This window comes from Phyllobates terribilis, unplaced genomic scaffold (assembly GCF_046119375.1).
Source record: "Phyllobates terribilis strain yellow unplaced genomic scaffold, ASM4611937v1 Scaffold_180__1_contigs__length_3869351, whole genome shotgun sequence".
Lineage (NCBI taxonomy): Eukaryota > Metazoa > Chordata > Amphibia > Anura > Dendrobatidae > Phyllobates > Phyllobates terribilis.
The window spans coordinates 1-14,493 of record NW_027362940.1 but is presented as its reverse complement, the minus strand read 5'-3'; the positions used below and the strand labels follow the sequence as shown (position 1 = coordinate 14,493).

The following is a 14,493-nucleotide window of genomic DNA, read 5'->3' as shown; positions in this document are numbered from 1 at the left end:
TGAACAAAAAACATTGAATTCAATTCTTTCTGATTTTAGAAACTGCATTAAAGAAGGGGTGCACCGGTCCTGGAGATACTGCAATACCAGGTCAATGCGTGGAGTGGACAGAGCAAGCTCTTTTTCCATCTCCCTGTTCTAAAAATCCATTTAATATATGGTCCCCAGATAGGGGACGTATCAGATATTAAACTGATAAGAACAGATACTACACTTGATCTTAGCCAAAAGGCCGAGAAGCGATAACCAGAATTGGTTTCAAACTACGGAGCCACCCAAGGATCCTGAAAAGTCCATTTGTGGAGATGAGCTCCTGGACTCCCGTTAAGAAGACATGTTGTCAACCTCTAGATCCCTTACATGCCTGCACTTTTCGGCTTGCTGCTGCTGCAATCCACGCGTTTTAGATCTGCATAACTCCACCTCTTTAAACACAGCAACTTCACCCCCTGCTGTTCCCACCCGCCTCAACACCGTTGGAAGGGAGGAGAACCAATTAAGGCGGGGGGTGGGGTGGAACGAGCAGCTGTCTACCCTTAGCAGGAGGGCTCCTGATTACATACCTCTCCTGCTGCTGCTGCTGCTGGCTGTCCAGCAGCAGACTGAAGGTGGCTGCTGCTGTGCACAGGTATATAAAGGCTCAGAGCCTATTATGACACGCGCAGCCAGCGTTCCATTGCCACATTCCATCTACTGCAGGCAGGATACCTGGCTGGCTGAATGTCGCTGAGAAGCTCACAGAGACCGCCATAAGCAACAGTTTAACAGAATGCCACAGACTAATCAACCAAACTTTTTGGGTTGGGTTCTCTTTTATAGTCTGCAGGCATTAAATGAAAGAAGTCAGTGTTCCAGCAGAGGGAGACAACGTTTCAGAAAAGGCATTGTAGCAAACCAAAAAAGAAATTTTAAGCGCAGCAGAGTAACCAGCGCACATACCTGTTAGCTCAGGTGAGTTTAAAAGGCTGCTGTTGATAACAAGGGCATTTGCTAAATAGATGGTGTGTGTGCAACAATATACTGAAAGGTCAATTATATTGTGCAGCTTATCTCACCACCTGTAGTTATTTAGGTGAAAGCTCCAAAATGCTTGCCTAATATGTCTGTTTATCCAAAAGGAAGTAAAAAGGGAGAGCTAGAAAGATAGCATTGCATCACATTACATGGCAATGCAATGCACAGTTGCTGAAGTTGAACCAAAATGAGCTTGTAATCTGGCTTCTGCAACTTTGAACATGAAAAATCCAATGAGGAGAAGAAAAGCAAAGCCAAAGAGTCAATCCCAAAATCCGACAAACAAGCAAAATGAACAAAAAACATTGAATTCAATTCTTTCTGATTTTAGAAACTGCATTAAAGAAGGGGTGCACCGGTCCTGGAGATACTGCAATACCAGGTCAATGCGTGGAGTGGACAGAGCAAGCTCTTTTTCCATCTCCCTGTTCTAAAAATCCATTTAATATATGGTCCCCAGATAGGGGACGTATCAGATATTAAACTGATAAGAACAGATACTACACTTGATCTTAGCCAAAAGGCCGAGAAGCGATAACCAGAATTGGTTTCAAACTACGGAGCCACCCAAGGATCCTGAAAAGTCCATTTGTGGAGATGAGCTCCTGGACTCCCGTTAAGAAGACATGTTGTCAACCTCTAGATCCCTTACATGCCTGCACTTTTCGGCTTGCTGCTGCTGCAATCCACGCGTTTTAGATCTGCATAACTCCACCTCTTTAAACACAGCAACTTCACCCCCTGCTGTTCCCACCCGCCTCAACACCGTTGGAAGGGAGGAGAACCAATTAAGGCGGGGGGTGGGGTGGAACGAGCAGCTGTCTACCCTTAGCAGGAGGGCTCCTGATTACATACCTCTCCTGCTGCTGCTGCTGCTGGCTGTCCAGCAGCAGACTGAAGGTGGCTGCTGCTGTGCACAGGTATATAAAGGCTCAGAGCCTATTATGACACGCGCAGCCAGCGTTCCATTGCCACATTCCATCTACTGCAGGCAGGATACCTGGCTGGCTGAATGTCGCTGAGAAGCTCACAGAGACCGCCATAAGCAACAGTTTAACAGAATGCCACAGACTAATCAACCAAACTTTTTGGGTTGGGTTCTCTTTTATAGTCTGCAGGCATTAAATGAAAGAAGTCAGTGTTCCAGCAGAGGGAGACAGCGTTTCAGAAAAGGCATTGTAGCAAACCAAAAAAGAAATTTTAAGCGCAGCAGAGTAACCAGCGCACATACCTGTTAGCTCAGGTGAGTTTAAAAGGCTGCTGTTGATAACAAGGGCATTTGCTAAATAGATGGTGTGTGTGCAACAATATACTGAAAGGTCAATTATATTGTGCAGCTTATCTCACCACCTGTAGTTATTTAGGTGAAAGCTCCAAAATGCTTGCCTAATATGTCTGTTTATCCAAAAGGAAGTAAAAAGGGAGAGCTAGAAAGATAGCATTGCATCACATTACATGGCAATGCAATGCACAGTTGCTGAAGTTGAACCAAAATGAGCTTGTAATCTGGCTTCTGCAACTTTGAACATGAAAAATCCAATGAGGAGAAGAAAAGCAAAGCCAAAGAGTCCATCCCAAAATCCGACAAACAAGCAAAATGAACAAAAAACATTGAATTCAATTCTTTCTGATTTTAGAAACTGCATTAAAGAAGGGGTGCACCGGTCCTGGAGATACTGCAATACCAGGTCAATGCGTGGAGTGGACAGAGCAAGCTCTTTTTCCATCTCCCTGTTCTAAAAATCCATTTAATATATGGTCCCCAGATAGGGGACGTATCAGATATTAAACTGATAAGAACAGATACTACACTTGATCTTAACCAAAAGGCCGAGAAGCGATAACCAGAATTGGTTTCAAACTACGGAGCCACCCAAGGATCCTGAAAAGTTCATTTGTGGAGATGAGCTTCTGGACTCCCGTTAAGAAGACATGTTGTCAACCTCTAGATCCCTTACATGCCTGCACTTTTCGGCTTGCTGCTGCTGCAATCCACGCGTTTTAGATCTGCATAACTCCACCTCTTTAAACACAGCACCTTCACCCCCTGCTGTTCCCACCCGCCTCAACACCGTTGGAAGGGAGGAGAACCAATTAAGGCGGGGGGTGGGGTGGAACGAGCAGCTGTCTACCCTTAGCAGGAGGGCTCCTGATTACATACCTCTCCTGCTGCTGCTGCTGCTGGCTGTCCAGCAGCAGACTGAAGGTGGCTGCTGCTGTGCACAGGTATATAAAGGCTCAGAGCCTATTATGACACGCGCAGCCAGCGTTCCATTGCCACATTCCATCTACTGCAGGCAGGATACCTGGCTGGCTGAATGTCGCTGAGAAGCTCACAGAGACCGCCATAAGCAACAGTTTAACAGAATGCCACAGACTAATCAACCAAACTTTTTGGGTTGGGTTCTCTTTTATAGTCTGCAGGCATTAAATGAAAGAAGTCAGTGTTCCAGCAGAGGGAGACAACGTTTCAGAAAAGGCATTGTAGCAAACCAAAAAAGAAATTTTAAGCGCAGCAGAGTAACCAGCGCACATACCTGTTAGCTCAGGTGAGTTTAAAAGGCTGCTGTTGATAACAAGGGCATTTGCTAAATAGATGGTGTGTGTGCAACAATATACTGAAAGGTCAATTATATTGTGCAGCTTATCTCACCACCTGTAGTTATTTAGGTGAAAGCTCCAAAATGCTTGCCTAATATGTCTGTTTATCCAAAAGGAAGTAAAAAGGGAGAGCTAGAAAGATAGCATTGCATCACATTACATGGCAATGCAATGCACAGTTGCTGAAGTTGAACCAAAATGAGCTTGTAATCTGGCTTCTGCAACTTTGAACATGAAAAATCCAATGAGGAGAAGAAAAGCAAAGCCAAAGAGTCCATCCCAAAATCCGACAAACAAGCAAAATGAACAAAAAACATTGAATTCAATTCTTTCTGATTTTAGAAACTGCATTAAAGAAGGGGTGCACCGGTCCTGGAGATACTGCAATACCAGGTCAATGCGTGGAGTGGACAGAGCAAGCTCTTTTTCCATCTCCCTGTTCTAAAAATCCATTTAATATATGGTCCCCAGATAGGGGACGTATCAGATATTAAACTGATAAGAACAGATACTACACTTGATCTTAGCCAAAAGGCCGAGAAGCGATAACCAGAATTGGTTTCAAACTACGGAGCCACCCAAGGATCCTGAAAAGTCCATTTGTGGAGATGAGCTCCTGGACTCCCGTTAAGAAGACATGTTGTCAACCTCTAGATCCCTTACATGCCTGCACTTTTCGGCTTGCTGCTGCTGCAATCCACGCGTTTTAGATCTGCATAACTCCACCTCTTTAAACACAGCAACTTCACCCCCTGCTGTTCCCACCCGCCTCAACACCGTTGGAAGGGAGGAGAACCAATTAAGGCGGGGGGTGGGGTGGAACGAGCAGCTGTCTACCCTTAGCAGGAGGGCTCCTGATTACATACCTCTCCTGCTGCTGCTGCTGCTGGCTGTCCAGCAGCAGACTGAAGGTGGCTGCTGCTGTGCACAGGTATATAAAGGCTCAGAGCCTATTATGACACGCGCAGCCAGCGTTCCATTGCCACATTCCATCTACTGCAGGCAGGATACCTGGCTGGCTGAATGTCGCTGAGAAGCTCACAGAGACCGCCATAAGCAACAGTTTAACAGAATGCCACAGACTAATCAACCAAACTTTTTGGGTTGGGTTCTCTTTTATAGTCTGCAGGCATTAAATGAAAGAAGTCAGTGTTCCAGCAGAGGGAGACAACGTTTCAGAAAAGGCATTGTAGCAAACCAAAAAAGAAATTTTAAGCGCAGCAGAGTAACCAGCGCACATACCTGTTAGCTCAGGTGAGTTTAAAAGGCTGCTGTTGATAACAAGGGCATTTGCTAAATAGATGGTGTGTGTGCAACAATATACTGAAAGGTCAATTATATTGTGCAGCTTATCTCACCACCTGTAGTTATTTAGGTGAAAGCTCCAAAATGCTTGCCTAATATGTCTGTTTATCCAAAAGGAAGTAAAAAGGGAGAGCTAGAAAGATAGCATTGCATCACATTACATGGCAATGCAATGCACAGTTGCTGAAGTTGAACCAAAATGAGCTTGTAATCTGGCTTCTGCAACTTTGAACATGAAAAATCCAATGAGGAGAAGAAAAGCAAAGCCAAAGAGTCCATCCCAAAATCCGACAAACAAGCAAAATGAACAAAAAACATTGAATTCAATTCTTTCTGATTTTAGAAACTGCATTAAAGAAGGGGTTCACCGGTCCTGGAGATACTGCAATACCAGGTCAATGCGTGGAGTGGACAGAGCAAGCTCTTTTTCCATCTCCCTGTTCTAAAAATCCATTTAATATATGGTCCCCAGATAGGGGACGTATCAGATATTAAACTGATAAGAACAGATACTACACTTGATCTTAACCAAAAGGCCGAGAAGCGATAACCAGAATTGGTTTCAAACTACGGAGCCACCCAAGGATCCTGAAAAGTTCATTTGTGGAGATGAGCTTCTGGACTCCCGTTAAGAAGACATGTTGTCAACCTCTAGATCCCTTACATGCCTGCACTTTTCGGCTTGCTGCTGCTGCAATCCACGCGTTTTAGATCTGCATAACTCCACCTCTTTAAACACAGCACCTTCACCCCCTGCTGTTCCCACCCGCCTCAACACCGTTGGAAGGGAGGAGAACCAATTAAGGCGGGGGGTGGGGTGGAACGAGCAGCTGTCTACCCTTAGCAGGAGGGCTCCTGATTACATACCTCTCCTGCTGCTGCTGCTGCTGGCTGTCCAGCAGCAGACTGAAGGTGGCTGCTGCTGTGCACAGGTATATAAAGGCTCAGAGCCTATTATGACACGCGCAGCCAGCGTTCCATTGCCACATTCCATCTACTGCAGGCAGGATACCTGGCTGGCTGAATGTCGCTGAGAAGCTCACAGAGACCGCCATAAGCAACAGTTTAACAGAATGCCACAGACTAATCAACCAAACTTTTTGGGTTGGGTTCTCTTTTATAGTCTGCAGGCATTAAATGAAAGAAGTCAGTGTTCCAGCAGAGGGAGACAACGTTTCAGAAAAGGCATTGTAGCAAACCAAAAAAGAAATTTTAAGCGCAGCAGAGTAACCAGCGCACATACCTGTTAGCTCAGGTGAGTTTAAAAGGCTGCTGTTGATAACAAGGGCATTTGCTAAATAGATGGTGTGTGTGCAACAATATACTGAAAGGTCAATTATATTGTGCAGCTTATCTCACCACCTGTAGTTATTTAGGTGAAAGCTCCAAAATGCTTGCCTAATATGTCTGTTTATCCAAAAGGAAGTAAAAAGGGAGAGCTAGAAAGATAGCATTGCATCACATTACATGGCAATGCAATGCACAGTTGCTGAAGTTGAACCAAAATGAGCTTGTAATCTGGCTTCTGCAACTTTGAACATGAAAAATCCAATGAGGAGAAGAAAAGCAAAGCCAAAGAGTCCATCCCAAAATCCGACAAACAAGCAAAATGAACAAAAAACATTGAATTCAATTCTTTCTGATTTTAGAAACTGCATTAAAGAAGGGGTGCACCGGTCCTGGAGATACTGCAATACCAGGTCAATGCGTGGAGTGGACAGAGCAAGCTCTTTTTCCATCTCCCTGTTCTAAAAATCCATTTAATATATGGTCCCCAGATAGGGGACGTATCAGATATTAAACTGATAAGAACAGATACTACACTTGATCTTAGCCAAAAGGCCGAGAAGCGATAACCAGAATTGGTTTCAAACTACGGAGCCACCCAAGGATCCTGAAAAGTTCATTTGTGGAGATGAGCTCCTGGACTCCCGTTAAGAAGACATGTTGTCAACCTCTAGATCCCTTACATGCCTGCACTTTTCGGCTTGCTGCTACTGCAATCCACGCATTTTAGATCTGCATAACTCCACCTCTTTAAACACAGCACCTTCACCCCCTGCTGTTCCCACCCGCCTCAACACCGTTGGAAGGGAGGAGAACCAATTAAGGCGGGGGGTGGGGTGGAACGAGCAGCTGTCTACCCTTAGCAGGAGGGCTCCTGATTACATACCTCTCCTGCTGCTGCTGCTGCTGGCTGTCCAGCAGCAGACTGAAGGTGGCTGCTGCTGTGCACAGGTATATAAAGGCTCAGAGCCTATTATGACACGCGCAGCCAGCGTTCCATTGCCACATTCCATCTACTGCAGGCAGGATACCTGGCTGGCTGAATGTCGCTGAGAAGCTCACAGAGACCGCCATAAGCAACAGTTTAACAGAATGCCACAGACTAATCAACCAAACTTTTTGGGTTGGGTTCTCTTTTATAGTCTGCAGGCATTAAATGAAAGAAGTCAGTGTTCCAGCAGAGGGAGACAACGTTTCAGAAAAGGCATTGTAGCAAACCAAAAAAGAAATTTTAAGCGCAGCAGAGTAACCAGCGCACATACCTGTTAGCTCAGGTGAGTTTAAAAGGCTGCTGTTGATAACAAGGGCATTTGCTAAATAGATGGTGTGTGTGCAACAATATACTGAAAGGTCAATTATATTGTGCAGCTTATCTCACCACCTGTAGTTATTTAGGTGAAAGCTCCAAAATGCTTGCCTAATATGTCTGTTTATCCAAAAGGAAGTAAAAAGGGAGAGCTAGAAAGATAGCATTGCATCACATTACATGGCAATGCAATGCACAGTTGCTGAAGTTGAACCAAAATGAGCTTGTAATCTGGCTTCTGCAACTTTGAACATGAAAAATCCAATGAGGAGAAGAAAAGCAAAGCCAAAGAGTCCATCCCAAAATCCGACAAACAAGCAAAATGAACAAAAAACATTGAATTCAATTCTTTCTGATTTTAGAAACTGCATTAAAGAAGGGGTGCACCGGTCCTGGAGATACTGCAATACCAGGTCAATGCGTGGAGTGGACAGAGCAAGCTCTTTTTCCATCTCCCTGTTCTAAAAATCCATTTAATATATGGTCCCCAGATAGGGGACGTATCAGATATTAAACTGATAAGAACAGATACTACACTTGATCTTAGCCAAAAGGCCGAGAAGCGATAACCAGAATTGGTTTCAAACTACGGAGCCACCCAAGGATCCTGAAAAGTCCATTTGTGGAGATGAGCTCCTGGACTCCCGTTAAGAAGACATGTTGTCAACCTCTAGATCCCTTACATGCCTGCACTTTTCGGCTTGCTGCTGCTGCAATCCACGCGTTTTAGATCTGCATAACTCCACCTCTTTAAACACAGCACCTTCACCCCCTGCTGTTCCCACCCGCCTCAACACCGTTGGAAGGGAGGAGAACCAATTAAGGCGGGGGGTGGGGTGGAACGAGCAGCTGTCTACCCTTAGCAGGAGGGCTCCTGATTACATACCTCTCCTGCTGCTGCTGCTGCTGGCTGTCCAGCAGCAGACTGAAGGTGGCTGCTGCTGTGCACAGGTATATAAAGGCTCAGAGCCTATTATGACACGCGCAGCCAGCGTTCCATTGCCACATTCCATCTACTGCAGGCAGGATACCTGGCTGGCTGAATGTCGCTGAGAAGCTCACAGAGACCGCCATAAGCAACAGTTTAACAGAATGCCACAGACTAATCAACCAAACTTTTTGGGTTGGGTTCTCTTTTATAGTCTGCAGGCATTAAATGAAAGAAGTCAGTGTTCCAGCAGAGGGAGACAACGTTTCAGAAAAGGCATTGTAGCAAACCAAAAAAGAAATTTTAAGCGCAGCAGAGTAACCAGCGCACATACCTGTTAGCTCAGGTGAGTTTAAAAGGCTGCTGTTGATAACAAGGGCATTTGCTAAATAGATGGTGTGTGTGCAACAATATACTGAAAGGTCAATTATATTGTGCAGCTTATCTCACCACCTGTAGTTATTTAGGTGAAAGCTCCAAAATGCTTGCCTAATATGTCTGTTTATCCAAAAGGAAGTAAAAAGGGAGAGCTAGAAAGATAGCATTGCATCACATTACATGGCAATGCAATGCACAGTTGCTGAAGTTGAACCAAAATGAGCTTGTAATCTGGCTTCTGCAACTTTGAACATGAAAAATCCAATGAGGAGAAGAAAAGCAAAGCCAAAGAGTCCATCCCAAAATCCGACAAACAAGCAAAATGAACAAAAAACATTGAATTCAATTCTTTCTGATTTTAGAAACTGCATTAAAGAAGGGGTGCACCGGTCCTGGAGATACTGCAATACCAGGTCAATGCGTGGAGTGGACAGAGCAAGCTCTTTTTCCATCTCCCTGTTCTAAAAATCCATTTAATATATGGTCCCCAGATAGGGGACGTATCAGATATTAAACTGATAAGAACAGATACTACACTTGATCTTAGCCAAAAGGCCGAGAAGCGATAACCAGAATTGGTTTCAAACTACGGAGCCACCCAAGGATCCTGAAAAGTTCATTTGTGGAGATGAGCTCCTGGACTCCCGTTAAGAAGACATGTTGTCAACCTCTAGATCCCTTACATGCCTGCACTTTTCGGCTTGCTGCTGCTGCAATCCACGCGTTTTAGATCTGCATAACTCCACCTCTTTAAACACAGCACCTTCACCCCCTGCTGTTCCCACCCGCCTCAACACCGTTGGAAGGGAGGAGAACCAATTAAGGCGGGGGGTGGGGTGGAACGAGCAGCTGTCTACCCTTAGCAGGAGGGCTCCTGATTACATACCTCTCCTGCTGCTGCTGCTGCTGGCTGTCCAGCAGCAGACTGAAGGTGGCTGCTGCTGTGCACAGGTATATAAAGGCTCAGAGCCTATTATGACACGCGCAGCCAGCGTTCCATTGCCACATTCCATCTACTGCAGGCAGGATACCTGGCTGGCTGAATGTCGCTGAGAAGCTCACAGAGACCGCCATAAGCAACAGTTTAACAGAATGCCACAGACTAATCAACCAAACTTTTTGGGTTGGGTTCTCTTTTATAGTCTGCAGGCATTAAATGAAAGAAGTCAGTGTTCCAGCAGAGGGAGACAACGTTTCAGAAAAGGCATTGTAGCAAACCAAAAAAGAAATTTTAAGCGCAGCAGAGTAACCAGCGCACATACCTGTTAGCTCAGGTGAGTTTAAAAGGCTGCTGTTGATAACAAGGGCATTTGCTAAATAGATGGTGTGTGTGCAACAATATACTGAAAGGTCAATTATATTGTGCAGCTTATCTCACCACCTGTAGTTATTTAGGTGAAAGCTCCAAAATGCTTGCCTAATATGTCTGTTTATCCAAAAGGAAGTAAAAAGGGAGAGCTAGAAAGATAGCATTGCATCACATTACATGGCAATGCAATGCACAGTTGCTGAAGTTGAACCAAAATGAGCTTGTAATCTGGCTTCTGCAACTTTGAACATGAAAAATCCAATGAGGAGAAGAAAAGCAAAGCCAAAGAGTCCATCCCAAAATCCGACAAACAAGCAAAATGAACAAAAAACATTGAATTCAATTCTTTCTGATTTTAGAAACTGCATTAAAGAAGGGGTGCACCGGTCCTGGAGATACTGCAATACCAGGTCAATGCGTGGAGTGGACAGAGCAAGCTCTTTTTCCATCTCCCTGTTCTAAAAATCCATTTAATATATGGTCCCCAGATAGGGGACGTATCAGATATTAAACTGATAAGAACAGATACTACACTTGATCTTAGCCAAAAGGCCGAGAAGCGATAACCAGAATTGGTTTCAAACTACGGAGCCACCCAAGGATCCTGAAAAGTCCATTTGTGGAGATGAGCTCCTGGACTCCCGTTAAGAAGACATGTTGTCAACCTCTAGATCCCTTACATGCCTGCACTTTTCGGCTTGCTGCTGCTGCAATCCACGCGTTTTAGATCTGCATAACTCCACCTCTTTAAACACAGCACCTTCACCCCCTGCTGTTCCCACCCGCCTCAACACCGTTGGAAGGGAGGAGAACCAATTAAGGCGGGGGGGTGGGGTGGAACGAGCAGCTGTCTACCCTTAGCAGGAGGGCTCCTGATTACATACCTCTCCTGCTGCTGCTGCTGCTGGCTGTCCAGCAGCAGACTGAAGGTGGCTGCTGCTGTGCACAGGTATATAAAGGCTCAGAGCCTATTATGACACGCGCAGCCAGCGTTCCATTGCCACATTCCATCTACTGCAGGCAGGATACCTGGCTGGCTGAATGTCGCTGAGAAGCTCACAGAGACCGCCATAAGCAACAGTTTAACAGAATGCCACAGACTAATCAACCAAACTTTTTGGGTTGGGTTCTCTTTTATAGTCTGCAGGCATTAAATGAAAGAAGTCAGTGTTCCAGCAGAGGGAGACAACGTTTCAGAAAAGGCATTGTAGCAAACCAAAAAAGAAATTTTAAGCGCAGCAGAGTAACCAGCGCACATACCTGTTAGCTCAGGTGAGTTTAAAAGGCTGCTGTTGATAACAAGGGCATTTGCTAAATAGATGGTGTGTGTGCAACAATATACTGAAAGGTCAATTATATTGTGCAGCTTATCTCACCACCTGTAGTTATTTAGGTGAAAGCTCCAAAATGCTTGCCTAATATGTCTGTTTATCCAAAAGGAAGTAAAAAGGGAGAGCTAGAAAGATAGCATTGCATCACATTACATGGCAATGCAATGCACAGTTGCTGAAGTTGAACCAAAATGAGCTTGTAATCTGGCTTCTGCAACTTTGAACATGAAAAATCCAATGAGGAGAAGAAAAGCAAAGCCAAAGAGTCCATCCCAAAATCCGACAAACAAGCAAAATGAACAAAAAACATTGAATTCAATTCTTTCTGATTTTAGAAACTGCATTAAAGAAGGGGTGCACCGGTCCTGGAGATACTGCAATACCAGGTCAATGCGTGGAGTGGACAGAGCAAGCTCTTTTTCCATCTCCCTGTTCTAAAAATCCATTTAATATATGGTCCCCAGATAGGGGACGTATCAGATATTAAACTGATAAGAACAGATACTACACTTGATCTTAGCCAAAAGGCCGAGAAGCGATAACCAGAATTGGTTTCAAACTACGGAGCCACCCAAGGATCCTGAAAAGTTCATTTGTGGAGATGAGCTCCTGGACTCCCGTTAAGAAGACATGTTGTCAACCTCTAGATCCCTTACATGCCTGCACTTTTCGGCTTGCTGCTGCTGCAATCCACGCGTTTTAGATCTGCATAACTCCACCTCTTTAAACACAGCACCTTCACCCCCTGCTGTTCCCACCCGCCTCAACACCGTTGGAAGGGAGGAGAACCAATTAAGGCGGGGGGTGGGGTGGAACGAGCAGCTGTCTACCCTTAGCAGGAGGGCTCCTGATTACATACCTCTCCTGCTGCTGCTGCTGCTGGCTGTCCAGCAGCAGACTGAAGGTGGCTGCTGCTGTGCACAGGTATATAAAGGCTCAGAGCCTATTATGACACGCGCAGCCAGCGTTCCATTGCCACATTCCATCTACTGCAGGCAGGATACCTGGCTGGCTGAATGTCGCTGAGAAGCTCACAGAGACCGCCATAAGCAACAGTTTAACAGAATGCCACAGACTAATCAACCAAACTTTTTGGGTTGGGTTCTCTTTTATAGTCTGCAGGCATTAAATGAAAGAAGTCAGTGTTCCAGCAGAGGGAGACAACGTTTCAGAAAAGGCATTGTAGCAAACCAAAAAAGAAATTTTAAGCGCAGCAGAGTAACCAGCGCACATACCTGTTAGCTCAGGTGAGTTTAAAAGGCTGCTGTTGATAACAAGGGCATTTGCTAAATAGATGGTGTGTGTGCAACAATATACTGAAAGGTCAATTATATTGTGCAGCTTATCTCACCACCTGTAGTTATTTAGGTGAAAGCTCCAAAATGCTTGCCTAATATGTCTGTTTATCCAAAAGGAAGTAAAAAGGGAGAGCTAGAAAGATAGCATTGCATCACATTACATGGCAATGCAATGCACAGTTGCTGAAGTTGAACCAAAATGAGCTTGTAATCTGGCTTCTGCAACTTTGAACATGAAAAATCCAATGAGGAGAAGAAAAGCAAAGCCAAAGAGTCCATCCCAAAATCCGACAAACAAGCAAAATGAACAAAAAACATTGAATTCAATTCTTTCTGATTTTAGAAACTGCATTAAAGAAGGGGTGCACCGGTCCTGGAGATACTGCAATACCAGGTCAATGCGTGGAGTGGACAGAGCAAGCTCTTTTTCCATCTCCCTGTTCTAAAAATCCATTTAATATATGGTCCCCAGATAGGGGACGTATCAGATATTAAACTGATAAGAACAGATACTACACTTGATCTTAGCCAAAAGGCCGAGAAGCGATAACCAGAATTGGTTTCAAACTACGGAGCCACCCAAGGATCCTGAAAAGTCCATTTGTGGAGATGAGCTCCTGGACTCCCGTTAAGAAGACATGTTGTCAACCTCTAGATCCCTTACATGCCTGCACTTTTCGGCTTGCTGCTGCTGCAATCCACGCGTTTTAGATCTGCATAACTCCACCTCTTTAAACACAGCACCTTCACCCCCTGCTGTTCCCACCCGCCTCAACACCGTTGGAAGGGAGGAGAACCAATTAAGGCGGGGGGGTGGGGTGGAACGAGCAGCTGTCTACCCTTAGCAGGAGGGCTCCTGATTACATACCTCTCCTGCTGCTGCTGCTGCTGGCTGTCCAGCAGCAGACTGAAGGTGGCTGCTGCTGTGCACAGGTATATAAAGGCTCAGAGCCTATTATGACACGCGCAGCCAGCGTTCCATTGCCACATTCCATCTACTGCAGGCAGGATACCTGGCTGGCTGAATGTCGCTGAGAAGCTCACAGAGACCGCCATAAGCAACAGTTTAACAGAATGCCACAGACTAATCAACCAAACTTTTTGGGTTGGGTTCTCTTTTATAGTCTGCAGGCATTAAATGAAAGAAGTCAGTGTTCCAGCAGAGGGAGACAACGTTTCAGAAAAGGCATTGTAGCAAACCAAAAAAGAAATTTTAAGCGCAGCAGAGTAACCAGCGCACATACCTGTTAGCTCAGGTGAGTTTAAAAGGCTGCTGTTGATAACAAGGGCATTTGCTAAATAGATGGTGTGTGTGCAACAATATACTGAAAGGTCAATTATATTGTGCAGCTTATCTCACCACCTGTAGTTATTTAGGTGAAAGCTCCAAAATGCTTGCCTAATATGTCTGTTTATCCAAAAGGAAGTAAAAAGGGAGAGCTAGAAAGATAGCATTGCATCACATTACATGGCAATGCAATGCACAGTTGCTGAAGTTGAACCAAAATGAGCTTGTAATCTGGCTTCTGCAACTTTGAACATGAAAAATCCAATGAGGAGAAGAAAAGCAAAGCCAAAGAGTCCATCCCAAAATCCGACAAACAAGCAAAATGAACAAAAAACATTGAATTCAATTCTTTCTGATTTTAGAAACTGCATTAAAGAAGGGGTGCACCGGTCCTGGAGATACTGCAATACCAGGTCAATGCGTGGAGTGGACAGAGCAAGCTCTTTTT

The 14,493-nt window shown here is 44.9% G+C and overlaps 11 non-coding genes across 11 annotated transcripts; all 11 read right to left on the bottom strand.

Moving 5' to 3' along the window:
- Positions 1-53: 53 nt before the first annotated feature.
- On the bottom strand, positions 54-244 carry LOC141212654 (U2 spliceosomal RNA). Its single transcript, XR_012282354.1, has one exon. It is a non-coding gene; the product is annotated as a U2 spliceosomal RNA (small nuclear RNA).
- Positions 245-1,359: 1,115 nt separating this feature from the next.
- LOC141212652 (U2 spliceosomal RNA) lies at positions 1,360-1,550 on the bottom strand. The gene has a single exon (XR_012282353.1). It is a non-coding gene; the product is annotated as a U2 spliceosomal RNA (small nuclear RNA).
- Positions 1,551-2,665: 1,115 nt separating this feature from the next.
- On the bottom strand, positions 2,666-2,856 carry LOC141212621 (U2 spliceosomal RNA). Its single transcript, XR_012282336.1, has one exon. It is a non-coding gene; the product is annotated as a U2 spliceosomal RNA (small nuclear RNA).
- Positions 2,857-3,971: 1,115 nt separating this feature from the next.
- LOC141212640 (U2 spliceosomal RNA) lies at positions 3,972-4,162 on the bottom strand. The gene has a single exon (XR_012282350.1). It is a non-coding gene; the product is annotated as a U2 spliceosomal RNA (small nuclear RNA).
- A 1,115-nt stretch (positions 4,163-5,277) lies between these two features.
- On the bottom strand, positions 5,278-5,468 carry LOC141212623 (U2 spliceosomal RNA). The gene has a single exon (XR_012282338.1). It is a non-coding gene; the product is annotated as a U2 spliceosomal RNA (small nuclear RNA).
- A 1,115-nt stretch (positions 5,469-6,583) lies between these two features.
- Positions 6,584-6,774, bottom strand: LOC141212629 (U2 spliceosomal RNA). The gene has a single exon (XR_012282343.1). It is a non-coding gene; the product is annotated as a U2 spliceosomal RNA (small nuclear RNA).
- A 1,115-nt stretch (positions 6,775-7,889) lies between these two features.
- Positions 7,890-8,080, bottom strand: LOC141212617 (U2 spliceosomal RNA). Its single transcript, XR_012282332.1, has one exon. It is a non-coding gene; the product is annotated as a U2 spliceosomal RNA (small nuclear RNA).
- A 1,115-nt stretch (positions 8,081-9,195) lies between these two features.
- Positions 9,196-9,386, bottom strand: LOC141212606 (U2 spliceosomal RNA). The gene has a single exon (XR_012282321.1). It is a non-coding gene; the product is annotated as a U2 spliceosomal RNA (small nuclear RNA).
- A 1,115-nt stretch (positions 9,387-10,501) lies between these two features.
- LOC141212694 (U2 spliceosomal RNA) lies at positions 10,502-10,692 on the bottom strand. Its single transcript, XR_012282392.1, has one exon. It is a non-coding gene; the product is annotated as a U2 spliceosomal RNA (small nuclear RNA).
- Positions 10,693-11,808: 1,116 nt separating this feature from the next.
- Positions 11,809-11,999, bottom strand: LOC141212682 (U2 spliceosomal RNA). The gene has a single exon (XR_012282381.1). It is a non-coding gene; the product is annotated as a U2 spliceosomal RNA (small nuclear RNA).
- A 1,115-nt stretch (positions 12,000-13,114) lies between these two features.
- LOC141212670 (U2 spliceosomal RNA) lies at positions 13,115-13,305 on the bottom strand. The gene has a single exon (XR_012282370.1). It is a non-coding gene; the product is annotated as a U2 spliceosomal RNA (small nuclear RNA).
- Between the last annotated feature and the right edge of the window lie 1,188 nt (positions 13,306-14,493).